General features: G+C 54.1%; 1 protein-coding gene across 8 annotated transcripts in view; it reads left to right on the plus strand.

The window, feature by feature from the left end:
- The window catches only part of ADCY7 (adenylate cyclase 7), a 59844-nt gene that overhangs the window by 15925 nt on the left and 30764 nt on the right, over positions 1-13155 (plus strand). The window contains exon 1 of one of the 8 annotated variants that reach the window (XM_045047186.1): positions 5155-5242. The exons of the other annotated variants lie outside the window; for them this stretch is intronic. The gene's annotated coding sequence lies outside the window, so the exon portion shown is untranslated. Of the gene's footprint in view, positions 1-5154; positions 5243-13155 lie in introns of those variants that run through there. 8 annotated transcript variants of the gene reach the window in all.

Genomic DNA, 13155 nt, shown 5'->3' on the forward strand with positions numbered 1-13155 from the left:
TCTCAGACGGGGGCCCTGTGGTGGTTTTAGGCCGTATGTGGATGAACATGCTTAAAATTTGTTAGGTATCTATTTTAATGTGTTTTAGGAAAAGGAAAAAAAAAACACATCCTATAAATAGGACCTTGGATCTGTGACTTCATGATGTCCCTTTGCCTGGGACAAAGCTAAAGAAGATACGGAAACGAGAAGTGAGCAGACTTAAGAGGAAGTGTGAAGTGACCGGCTCGGCCGGATGTGCATGTGTCCGCGGAATCGAAAGTCTGGGAGGGTTTCTTCTGGGAGGGTCTGTTCCTAACCAAGCTGTGGGTCTCCCCACCTCCAGGTTAGGGGCCTTCTGGGGCTTTCCTGTGGCTTCTGATGTGAGGTGTGGGTGCAGAGGAGGGGAGGCTGTCAGATTGTTCCGGATTCTGGGCCCTCAGAAGGGAAGGTGTGAACCGTGTGGGGGAAGAGCCTCCTGTAATGTTTTAGTGAAAAGAAGTGGCCGTTTACTGGCAGCCGTTTTCTGGGGGCTGGGAGGGGAGGGGTGGCCTCGAAGGGCCCCTTTGCCAGGAGTGGGTCTCAAGAGAGGAGGTCTTCCTGAGGGTCCTACAGCAATGGGGGCTGGTGCAGGGAGGGCCTAGGCAGTGAGCGGTGGGAAGGAAGGGGCAGGAGCAGGGCTTCTAAATAGGCCAAAGGTGCTTTTCAGGAGGAGATACCGGTCAGATTTGATGTGGTTGTGAGGACATGCACCCCCCTTTACAGTTTATAACTCTTGGTTTAACCCATTTCCTGCTCCCCTCACCTCTACCCTGTGGTAGGTGCCTTTTGCCCCCCAGTTTGCAGAGGAGAAGACAGAGGCCCAGAGGGGCACTTTCTTGTCCCGGGTCACACAGCGAGTCAGTCCCCAGGGCTGTCCAGGTGTATACACTGCCTGTCACGGAGAGCCGCCATGTCTGAGGCCTGTAGGGGGTCAGGGCACAGTGCCCCTTCTTTGGAGAGGCTGCGTGGGGCAAAGCTGAGCAGGGGCTCTGGGTGGCTTTGAAGAGTTAGTAGGACATGATCCTCACCGTGGGGAAGGAGGAATCAGGTTCCTCTGAGTTGGGTCCCCCACCCTGCAGGCCTGGCCTGACCCTTGTCTGCACCCACTGCAAGGTGGCGGGGGCTGGGTCAGGGCTCCCCCGCGGCTGGGCCGTGCCTCCTGGGTCATGTGCTGGGGTCCTGCTTCAGCTGGCGGTAGATGATCTGACCCTTTGGATTTTCCATGACTTGCCATCCTCCCATACTGGAGGTCATCAAGAGGTGATGGGTGGCCCATCCCTCAGTGTCCTTGACCTCTCTCCTGTCCTGGAGGAAGGGGGCGTAGGGCGCATTGACAGTCCGCTGGTGGCAACTTTCCATCTTCCAGGGCCTGGGCAGAGGGCAGTGCTTCACCCAGCTGGGACTGTTCTGGGGCTGCTGAGGGAGCAGGCAGAGCGGGTCACGCTGGACGCTCGAGTGGGAGTGGCTGATTCCAGCCTTGCGTGGGGTTGGGTCTCAGGGATGGGAGGGAAGCGTGGGTGGTGGGCCTGTTAGGCATTTCATGTGCTTGAAGAGACCTGCGTAGCTATGAGCTGGGAGTTAGTTTGGCTCAGTGAATGAGACCATCACATCTGAACACCCAGAGAAGCCAGGGGTCTTCTAGAGGTCCTTGGGTCCAGCCCCCTGACTCTGGGCCCCACTCTGCCTGTTTCCAGCAGCATGTGAGGTGAGCCCGGTGATTTGAGCCAGTTTCTTGCATCTGTAAGTTGTGTCTCTCGTGGTTCCCGCTCAGGCGGTTATAGGCTTAAACAAGGGGGGACATGTTGCACCTGGTGCAGGAGAGCCCCGGCTCCGGGGGAGGTGTGATCGCTGTCATGTAGCTGTGTTGGGGGCTCTCCTCCGCCTGTCCTGTTTCAGGTGGGAGAGGCCTCCCTGGTAGCCTGCAGCCCTTGGGCTAACTGCTGTCTCACAGTCCCTCAGTCCCCTCCTCTATGAGGTGGCAGTGCCCAGGCAGGTTGCTGGGGGACTGGAATATACATGAAAAACTCTGCCCAGCCGTCTGAGACCAGCACACCCATGTCTGGGGTTTCCCTGGCGGCCTGTGTGTGTTGAGTGCTGCCAGCCTGCTCCCCCGCCCAGTGGCCCTCCAGCTCTGCCCCTGCCCTGGCTTGCAGTCTCCACTCACCCACAGGGCTCTTCCAGCCCCCACCCCCCAGGGAGGGTGGCAGGGCGCCCACCCAGCAACTGTCGGCATCTGGCTCGACCTGCCGCTGCCCACGGAGTTCACAACTGGCCACATCATGCCTGGGGTGTTGCCAGATCCTGGGTGCAGACCTGGGCTGAAGCACCTTCCACTCCCTGATGTTTCCCTGGAAGCCCCCTAGGCGCTGGGGTGAGGTAGGATGAGACTTGGGTCAGAGGTGGGCTCAGTTCCTCTTTGGTGACCTTCTCCCCATGATACTAGGTCATCCTTTCTCCCACCATCTGCTGATCACGTTGACAGACAGGGCATTGCCTGAGCACCAGCCAAGTGCTGTATGGGAGGGGAAACCGACAGTCCAGATGGGGTAGGATGGCCGACCCTGAGCCCTGGAGAAGGGGTTTGTGGGGTTCCTGGGTTCCTCCGATGCACACGCTTGACCAGTTTCTCCCGTCTGGTGTCACATCTGAACCCCTTCTCCTGGCTTCTGGGGTCCTCTGGTCCCAGCCCACCATGCTGGTCCAGTCCCACCTCTCGTGGCCTCTCGTGTACTCCGGGGTCAGCACGCTGCTTGCCTCTCTCTTGCCCTTTGTCCACGCAGCCCCTCTGCTCAGGGCTTCCCTACCTCATACCCCATCCTGGCCCGTGTCACCCATGTGGAGGCCCCCTCCTCGGGGTCTTCAAGCTCGGGGGCTGAGGAGGCTCGAGTGGTCTGCTCTGGAGTCAGTCGCCTGGCAGCTTTCCCTCCGCCCAGGCTCTGTGAAAATCCCCCCCGTCGGTGCCGGTGTCAGGGGACACCGGGGCACCCTCCTCTGTCCGTTCTCCCTGTTATTCCCCTGTGTGTACCCCTCCCTATAGCAACCACTGGAAGCATTTACCTGTGACTGTGCCCAAAGGAAAAGAAACAAATTGAGGTCTTTGCCGCGGGTACCCCAGTTCTCAGACATGTACCTGGCCCCCCAGGCTTACCTCCTCCCGCTTCTTCCTGGACGGAAGTACTCATGGCCCAGGAGGAGCTTGTGTCCTCCTGGGGTTGCAGCACAGCAGGCCTGGCTTCTAGGGAACAGGAGGCCCCCAGGGGATGCATGTAGTAGGCAGTGCCACCAACCACCTCTTAGGACCCAGAATATGCTGGTGGGGACCTCTTTGTCTTCTAGGATTCGGCCCTTGCCATCCCCTGCAGGGACCTTTCCTGCCCCTGGTTAGTGGCTCAGTCTCACTGCTTCTGGGACCAGCTGACTTGGGTGGATGGCTCCTGGTGTCATTGGCTGACTGAGCAGGGAGAGGCCCAGGAGCATGGGGCACAGCCCCTCCCTGCACAGATGGGAAAACAGCCCCAATGGGCTTCACAGCTTTGGGGCTGGTGTGCATTTTCCTGATCAGAGCTCTGTTGGAGGCACGGTTTCCTCAGGCCTCATTAAGTGGTGGGGATGTGGGCGAGGGGCCACCCGTCTCCCCCTCCTAGCCTCAGCCTCCCCATCTTTGCAGTAGGCAGGCTGTCCCCCCCCCCCTCCTGCACATCCCCTGCCAGTGTGTGCCAGGGTCTTTCTGGCTCTGCCAGTCCCTGCTCCCGGCCTCCCACACCTGTCTCCCTCGGGCCCCATCTGGCTCGGGGAGGAGGAGCCCTTTGAAGTCAGCTGGAGGCACTGCTTTAATGGGGGACCCAGACTAATGGGGAGGCATCCTCTTTTGAAACACCCAGACTCCCTGGAGCCACCATTGAGTTCCCCCGGGGAGGGGGTGCCTTAGCACCAGGTAGTGCCCAGGGCAGGGACCAGCACTTCTGCATCCTTTGTCTGGCCCTGCTTTCTGGGCAGGGGAGCAAGGGAAGGGCTACCTTGGGGGGGGGTGTCAGGACCCCCGGGATTTATAGGGTGTCTCCCAGTGCCTGTTGATATCAATCAAGGTTTCTTAGGCTGCCCGCCCCTCCCCCCGCCCCAACTTGTGTTTGGAGCCACTGGGGTGACCCCACATGATGGCAGACCCTGTGTACTAGCCTCTCTGTGAAGTCCCTGAGCATTAGGTATTAGGTACCATTACCAGCCCATTCTTTGAGTGAGGAAACAGGCCCAGAGAGGTTAATGAATGTGCCCATGGTCACACAGCGCCTCTGATGTTTGGTCCCTGAGGCTTTCCTGCCTTCTTGACTCCTCAGCCCCAGGCTGCTCCTTGCCCATCCTAGCATTTCTCTTCCTCATGTGGCTCATTTATTACATTTGTCTCTTCTTCCCCGACAACACACGCTCTCCAAGGGACCTTGCTTATCATGGCCTTAGCCTGTCACCTGGTACCTGGAGTGGGCAGGGGCTCAGTGAGCACTTGTTGGATGGAGGAGCATGGGCACCATGGCGGTGGGGGGTGGGGCGGGGGGGGTGCTTTCCTGGCGTTGAAGTAACACAAGTTTGGCCCCCTTAAGTGTGTGGAGTTTCTGGATTTAGGAGGAGTTTTTATAGCCATGAGGTCATTTCACGGCCAGAATAAACTGGCAAGCTCCCCACTGCTCAGGTGAGAAACCCAGGCTGAGAGGCAGGTGACCTGCCCGAGCTCATGCAGATGGGGACAGGGACGCCGGGGTTGGGACCAGCCTCCAGTGTCTGCTCAGCCTGGGCTGTATTTGTCTCAGTCTGTGGGGCTTGGGTTTAAGTGTCCCCTGTGTACCAGGCAGGTGTCAGATTTTGGAAGCTGAGCAATGAGTAGCCAGACATCAGCCTTGGGGGAGGCATCAGGTAGCCGGGCAGTGACAGGCCAGGTGTCCTGTGTTTCAACACAGGCACTGGGAAGGGAGAGCCAGGCACTGAATCCATTTTAGGAGGGAATTGGGCAGCCCTCCTGTGGAAGGTGGTGGCTGGGCCTGGCTCTGAAGGGTTGAGCAGGAGTTTGCCAGGCAGAGGGAGTTTTCGGGGTGGGGAGGTAGGCTGTGCTTTTAAGTGGCCAGAGCCTGGAGACAAGAGGGTGGGGCTTGTTTGGGGAACTGAAATAAGTCAAACTGTGCAGTCACGAAGAAGGCCTCTGGAAGCCCCGGAGGAGGTTTTTGGCCAGGGGGTGAGCACAACTGGGCTTGGTGTTCTTGGGGACCCAGACAGGTGCAAGAAGCTCTGGCAGGCTATCCCAAGGAGAAGCTTGTGTTTAGGGGTGCATGGGGCCGCTGTGGACTGGGGATCCATCACAGCGGCTTCCTGTACCCAACCAGAGCCTGGCTCTGGAAGGCAGGAGTTTGTGGCAGGAAGGAGTAAGTAACCAGGAATGGGGGGTCTAGCTCTAGGGACAACTGAGCTGTAGGGAGGGTCTCCTGAGCCCCCCGTGTGGGTGTAGTTACAGAGGCCAGGCTGTGGTTTGGGGGTAAGGGAGGTCGGCTAGGCCTGCTTCCCCTGCAGAAGGGCTCCTCCGGGCTCTGGGCTGGGCTTTCACCAGGCAACCCCCCCTGCCCATCACGTGCCCCCTTGGCCTCGCTCAGGTACTCAGGAAGCCTTGAGGAAGTGGGATCTCAGCACTTTGGGTTAGAGCCGGGCACTCTGCTGTCTGGTGCTGTGGGAGCCACATGGGGTGGGGGGGAGGGTCTGTGGATGAAGCAGTGGCTTCGGGGGCCCAGACTAGACAGTGATGTCTTGTTGGGCTCCATGGATGGCTGGGGGAGGCCATGGCCCCTCCAGCATGGCCTGCTGAGTTCTGGGCAAGGATGTCTTGCTGTCTGGTTTTCCCACTGACCTCTCTGTGGCCAGCTTGCTAGTCTGAGTGGGACCGGACCAGAGTGGGTAAAGGCTCCCACTCTAGCTTGGGTCTCCTGACATTCGGCCCAGGGCTCTGTCCCCTGCACTGCTTTGCCTCTGCTAGGTGGGCTACTTCCCTGCATTGCCTGAGAGAGGCAGGAAGTGTAGCCAAGAGACGCAGGAGGGTCTTTTCCTGGTTGGTATTTAGAGCACTTTCTTGCTTTCTCAATTCCGCAGGGCAGATTGCTCCCCAACTTAAAACTGCCTGAGGGAGGCCGCTGTGCATCCAGGCCTTCTTCCCATCTTCCCTTCACCCCTACCCCAGAGGCCAAGCTTAGGGCTGGTCCCCTGGCCCACAAGCAGTTGCACTGGCTTGTCCTTCCCTTGTGTGTCCATCCAGCCCAACCCAGGGTCGGGTAGAGGTGGGAGAGCGGGACCCCCAGCCAGAGGGAGCTCCCCAGGCTGTCAGGAGAGGGGAAGATAGTTGGCTCTCTGGGCCACAGCTGCCCCGTGAGGAGCTCTGAGCTATCTTCGAGACTCCACAGTCAGCATTTCCCAAAAGGAGTTCATTGGAAATTAATGCAAAAAAGAGTCCCTTGAACCAAACAGACCGGGGAATGTTTAGCTGTGTTTAACTCAGCAGGTTTCTTTTCTGCCGGACTTCTCAGAGCCTTTAATTGCTAATGTATACAGGGACTCTTTAAAGGAGGAGGAGGAGAATGTCAAGCCCTGCACTGCCTGTGACCAGAGTCCAGTGTGGGTGGGGCTGGCCATGTGTGTGTAGCTCTTCGTGGCTCTGCTGGTGGGCAGCACGCCTCAGGAAATGTAGACGGAGGGTTAAGAAAGAGCTGGAGCCTTGGAGTAGGGCAGGTCTGGGTTTGAATTCCAGCTCTCTGAAAATCCCTGCTTTTCAGCCAGGGGGCTTTGAACAAGTAGGTTAGGATTCCAGAGTCAGCCCCCAGCTGGAAAGAGAGTGAGAGCAGCTCCACCCACACCCACACCCCCACCCCGGGGGGGATGGGCTGCGGGGGGATGGGCTGCGTGGGCCTTGCCCCTGCCTGTTCCTGACAGGCGCTCACCGAGGTGGAGGTTCTCAGACGAGGGAGGCCAGGGAGGCCAGAGGCTGCTGGGAGTCTCTCTAGTTGGGTTCAGAGGTTGCAGAGCCTGTCCTGAGGGCAGGTGTTCTGCTTTCTCTCCTTGAAGCAGGCCTGCAAGGCTTGGGGTGGGGTCACCATGCTGCCTGGGATGCCAGATGGCAGTTCTCTCTGACACTGTCCACCTCCCCTAGGGCCCAGGTTGGGGGGCTGGACGGCCTCTCTGTCCAGGCCCCGCCAGGCACCCCACGGGGGCGTCAGCCCCTGTTGCTGCTCAGGGCCCCAGGTAGCAATTTTTAGGTGCTGACCACTTTTAGGCTAGGCCACTCCCAGGGCAGAGTAGGGGGCTGGAGCTCACGACTGGGTCATCGGGGAGGGGAAGGGGCAGGTGCCCCACTCCCTGCCTTCCAGACCCCACAGCCCTTTCTGCCAACTTGGTAATACTTGTTATCTCGACTTGGGTACTTTGTGTCGGGTGGAGCCTCGACACCCTGCCTGCCTTACCCCCATTGAATCCTCTCAAAGCCCTGCAGGGTCAGAACTTAGTCTCCCTTTTTTCAAATGAGGAAACTGAGGCACAGAGATGAGAAGTAACTCTCCGGGGTGTGCAACTGACACTTGATGGGCCTGAGACGGATGTCTGTCTGTCTGTCTGCCTTCCTTCCTTCCTTCCTTTATTTTTTTTTAAAACAAGTTCTATTTAAGTTTATTTATTTTGAGAGACAGAGCGAGCATGAGCAGAGGAGGGGCAGACAGGGAGAGGGAGAGAGAGGATCCCAGGTAGGCTCCGTGTTGAACAGTGAGATTGTGACCTGAGCCGAAATCGACTGAGCCACCCAGGCGCCCGGTAAACAGGTTCTATTTTTTTTATGTATTTGCATACATACTTATATATGTAGATCCACACACCCCCACGCCAATAAAGATGCCAGGAACGTGTCTTTCCATGTTTGTATATGCGTCCCTTTAATTATCAGTCACCTTCTGTTGCCCTTGAATTTTTCTAATAGAGTCTTTATTTTTTAGTTTATTTTTTTAAGTTTATTTATTTGTGTTTTTAGTAGTCTCTACACCCAACGTGGGGCTTGAACTCACAACCCCAAGATCAAGAGTTGCACACTCTTCCAACTGAGCCAGCCAGGTGCCTCACGTGTTTAGTTTATTTTTAAAACCACTTTATTGAGGTATGATTGACATAGAAAAAGCTGTGCATATTTAATATATGCAGCCGATAAGCTGAAGATAAGTATTCCCCTCTGAAACCATCATGGCAATCTATGTCATAAACGTATTCCTCACTCCCGAAAGTTTCTTTTTGCCCCCTTTATTATTATTATTGTTATTATTACTCCTAGTAGTCACAATCGTAGTAGTGTGATAAGAACCCTCAATGTAAGGTCTGCCCTCGTGGAAGAATTTGAAGTGTACAATATAGTATTGTTGGCTGTAGGCACTATGTATACAGTAGATCTTGCATCTTGTATTAAGAACTTTTAAAAAATGTTTGTTTATTTTAGAGAGAGTGAGCGAGCGTGTGGGCAGGGAAAGGGCAGAGAGAGAGGAAGACAGAAAGAATCCCAGGAAGGCTCTGCACTGTCTGTGGAGACCCCAACGTGGGGCTTGAACCCACGATCTGTGAGATCGTGACCTGAGCTGAAACTAAGAGTCAGATGCTTAACCAACTGAGCCACCCAGGCACCCCAAGAACTTCTGTTTTTGTTTGTTTGTTTGTTTGTTTTTAATATTTATTTTTGAGAGAGAGAAAGAGAGTGAGGGGAGGGCCAGAGAGAGGGACACAGAGGATCCAAAGTGGGCTCTACATTGACAGCAGAGAACCTGATGTGGGGCTCGAACTCACGAACCATGAGGTCATGACCTGAGCCAAAGTCAGATGCCTGACTGACCCACACGCTCCCCAAGAACTTCCTTTTTTTTTTTTTTCCAACGTTTATTTATTTTTGGGACAGAGAGAGACAGAGCATGAATGGGGGAGGGGCAGAGAGAGAGGGAGACACAGAATCGGAAACAGGCTCCAGGCTCTGAGCCATCAGCCCAGAGCCTGACGTGGGGCTCGAACTCACGGACTGCGAGATCGTGACCTGGCTGAAGTCGGACGCTTAACCGACTGCGCCACCCAGGCACCCCCCCAAGAACTTCCTTTTAATTGCACAAGCTGCATTACGACAATAGAAACAAACTGAAGGTTCACTCATTCCACCAAAGCATCAGTTTTGGTTATCCTGTATCCTGGTTCAGGCATTACCCGTTCCAGACACTGCTGTTGCCATGTGGATTTTTCACAGAACACCCTGGGACAGCTCAGTTCACACCGCTGCACCCTTTTGACGGCTGCGTAGTATTCCACAGGAAGGGTGTGTTGTGATTTATTTCACTTATCTCCTAACTGGCAGACACACCATCTTCTTTTGTTATTGTAATGCTGCAACAATAATCTTGTACATGTGTCATTTTACATCTGTGAAAGTGTTTGTAAGGTAAATTACTTGAAGGACTTTTGCTACATCAAAGGTTTGTGTGTGCAGGAGTGATTTTGTTACATACGACTAAATCGCCAGCCCCACCCCGGGGGTTATGCTGAATCACTCCTGCCAAGGCTGTGTGACTGCCTGTTGTGTTGCATATAAATGCTTTGATCTTTGCCAATTGGATAGGTAAAAATGATTTTCCATAGTAGTTTTAATTTGTGTTTTTTTTTTTTTTTTTTTTTTTTTTATTTATTACGGGTGAGGTTAGCTTCTTCCTAAATGTTTAGCAGCCATTTGTATTGCCTTTCTGTGCACTTTCTATCCATACCCTTCTCCCATTTTTTTTTTTTTTAATTGGATGATTGGTCTTTTTCTTTTTGATCTGTGGGAACTTTTTACATATGAGAGAGGTTAGCTCCTTATGATAAGAGTTGTAAATATTTCCCCAATTTCTCATTTATCTTTTGATTTTGCTATTAATAGCTTAAGAGAGAGAGATAGAGTGTGAGCAGGGGAGAGAAAGAGAGAGAGGGAGACACAGAATCTGAAACAGGCTCCAGGCTCTGAACTGTGAGCACAGAGCCTGATGCAGGGCTTGAATTTGGGAACAGTGAGATCATGAGCTGAGCTGAAGCCAGATGCTTGACCCACCGAGCCACCCAGGCACCCCTAATGTAGTAGATTTTTAATAAGTTTATTTACTTATTTGTTTTTAAGTAAGCTCTATGCCCAGAGTGGGCTCAAACCTGCAACCCTGAGATCAAGAGTGGCATGCTGGTCTGACTGAGCCAGCCAGGCACCCCTGGAGTAGTTTTTTTAAATGTAATGGGAGTTGATTAGTCTTTTCTGTGTCAGGTCAGAAAGGACTGACCCACTACAGCATTGTATGAACATTCTTTGATGGTTTCTTGCTCTCTTTGGAAATCATCTTGGTATAAATTATGACTCCAGCTTGTTCTCTCTCCTCTGGGCTCTGCTGTCTCTTTAAACAGGATACTGGCAGGGTAGTTACATCCTTCTTGCTCACTCCAGTTCAGTGGTTACTCTGGGATATATCTATGGCTTTGTGAAATGGATCCCGTCCCCTATCTCCCAACCCCGTTCATGCCTCCTCACCACTGGCTGTCTGGGTGGGGCCCTGGGCAAAGTGTGAAGTCAGTGGCTAGACCTCTGTCCTGCCAGCCTGGGCAGGACTGGCACCTGGTAAGGTGCCTGTAGACTAGCCCTTTCTGTCCTTCCTTATCAAGGGGAAAGAGGTCAGAAATGTGTTGAATGGGGGCATGAAAGTGTGTTCATTTTATTGTATTTATTAAAAAATGTTTTAAGTTTATTCTGAGAGAAAGGGAAAGAGAGAGAGAGAGAGAGAGAGAGAGAGAGAGAGAGAGAGAGAGAGAGAATTCCAAGTAGGCTGATGTGGGGCTCGAACTCATGAACCCTAAAATTATGACCTGAGCCAAAACCAAGAGTTGAACGACTGAGCCACCCAGGTGCCCCCAAAGTGTGTTCATTTTAAGGAGGGAACTTCGTGAGGGCAGTGCTTAACTTTAGGAATCAATCACTGACGGTGGGATTTCAAGCAAGAGCCAGGGAAAATGTTCTTTCCGGCAATCCTTGGTTGATCCATTAGTTAGTTAATAAGCACTGTTGCATGGACCCCCACTCTGTACGGACACCTGGGAGAGGCCGGCATTGAGGTCTCTGCCTTCGGGGAACTTGTGCCTGGAGCATAGTTTCCTCTTGGCATCTGGCCTGGTGCCAGGCACATAGAAGATGCTAGTATATGTCCATTAAAAGAATGAATGCATGGATCTCTCTCAAGGTGAATGAATAAATGAATGAATGAATGAATGAATGAATGAATGGACGATTTTTCCCCAGGCAGTTACTAACCATCATTCGAATCGGCATAGGAGATAGCAAAATTCATTTCTTATCCCTGCCAGCTGGAGCCTGGGAGGTAAGGGGTGAATGAGGCATTTGTATTTTAAAGGAGACACTGACTATGCTGAGACTTAATCCACAGGAGAAGTGGCAGGGAGGATTTCAGGTACAAAGAATAATCCCTACCCCACCCCTAGAATAAGCCCTCTGGGGCCAGGTGACAACACCCAGGCTGTCCCCTTAGGCTTGTTGTTGTTTTATGATTCAGACTCCACGCCCAGCCCAGCCCAGCTCCGGGTCTCAGAGGTCTGACAGAACCATTCCTTTGCAAGAAGGAAAACCGAGGCCCAGATGGGGCAAGGGACTTGCCCAGGGTTACAGAGCAGGTTGGTGGCAGAGCTGGACTTTCTGGATCCGAGACTGATGGGTAGCCCGTGGACCCTGGGAGCTAGTGTAAAGTCAGCCTGGGGGTCCTGGGGAAGCGTGATGGGGAGCAGGGCTGGCTGGAGGGCTCACATCACTGGGCACTTTGGCTTTTGCCCCTGCTTCGTGGCCTTGTAGGCTGTCACCAGGAGGTGGCAAGATGAACTAGAAGGTTCGTGGGGGGACCCTGCCTGCTTCATGCCTCTGTCTCTTCTATTTGGACTCCATGGGCTTCCTCAGCTCCGGAAACAGCCTTCTTTCTGGGCTCATTTGCTATTTTGTCCTCGCAAACAGCCTGTTGGCCATCATGACCTGCACCTCACTTTTCCCCACGACTTGGGTATCAGCACCCGAGTTTACCGATGAGGAGGACTGAGGCTCAGAGTGTGAGCGACTGGAACGTATGGCCATGGGAGCAGAGCTGGGGTTTGAACCTGTGCTTCCTCCACCAGCGCTTCCCATTCTCAGGGACACACTTCCTTCATGTTCTCACCTCCTTCTATTTTATTTTTATTTTTTTAATGTTTATTTATTTTTGAGAGAGACAGAGGGAGAGAGAGAGAGAGAGAGAGACACCAAGTGCAAGTGGGAGAGGGGCAGAGAGAGAGGGGGACACAGAATCCAAAGACAGAATCCGAAGCAGGCTCCAGGCTCCGAGCTGTCAGTACAGAGCCCGATGAGGGGCTCAAACTCGTGAACCGTGAGATCATGCCCTGAGCTGAAGGCGGACACTGAACCGACTGAGCCACCCAGGTGCCCCTCACCTCCTTCTGCCCTGATGGGCTCTCCCTCCTTCTTCCAAAGCTGCCCTGTTTGCTTTCCCCTGCCTTTTCTGCCTGGTTCAAGATTCCAGCTGGTTGGTTCATCCGTGGGTCCATCGATCCATCTGTCTGTCCTTCCGTCTGGTCCACATGCAATGACCAGGGCCCAGCTGCAGGACGTAGACACAGATCCTACCACGACAGACCCTGCCTCACCTTGGTGAGGCAGGTGCTGGGATGTCTGACAGATGGGACTGTTGGCAGGACTCTGGGAAGGCCTGGGAGAGACCTGCGTGGGGAGAGAGGTCAGGCCCTGCATGAGCAAAGGTGTGGAGGGGGAGAGGCCTGAGGGCTGCTCGGCTCTGGTGTTGGTGGAGAGGAGGGCGTGCATGGCAGTCAGGCTGAAATCCCTCGGTCCCATGAGGTTTCTTGGGTGGTGCCCCTTTATGCCGGGACTTTGCCAGGCAGAGCACCCTCTGGGTCCCCTTCACAAAACTCTGGGTCTCCTGAGGGAGATGCCCTAACATGAGACCCCCCCCAACCCCAGCAAATAAAAATCTGCTTGTGACACAGCCCGTGGAGCAAGCTGAGTGCTGGGCTAGC

Source organism: Felis catus, chromosome E2, assembly GCF_018350175.1.
Source record: "Felis catus isolate Fca126 chromosome E2, F.catus_Fca126_mat1.0, whole genome shotgun sequence".
Lineage (NCBI taxonomy): Eukaryota > Metazoa > Chordata > Mammalia > Carnivora > Felidae > Felis > Felis catus.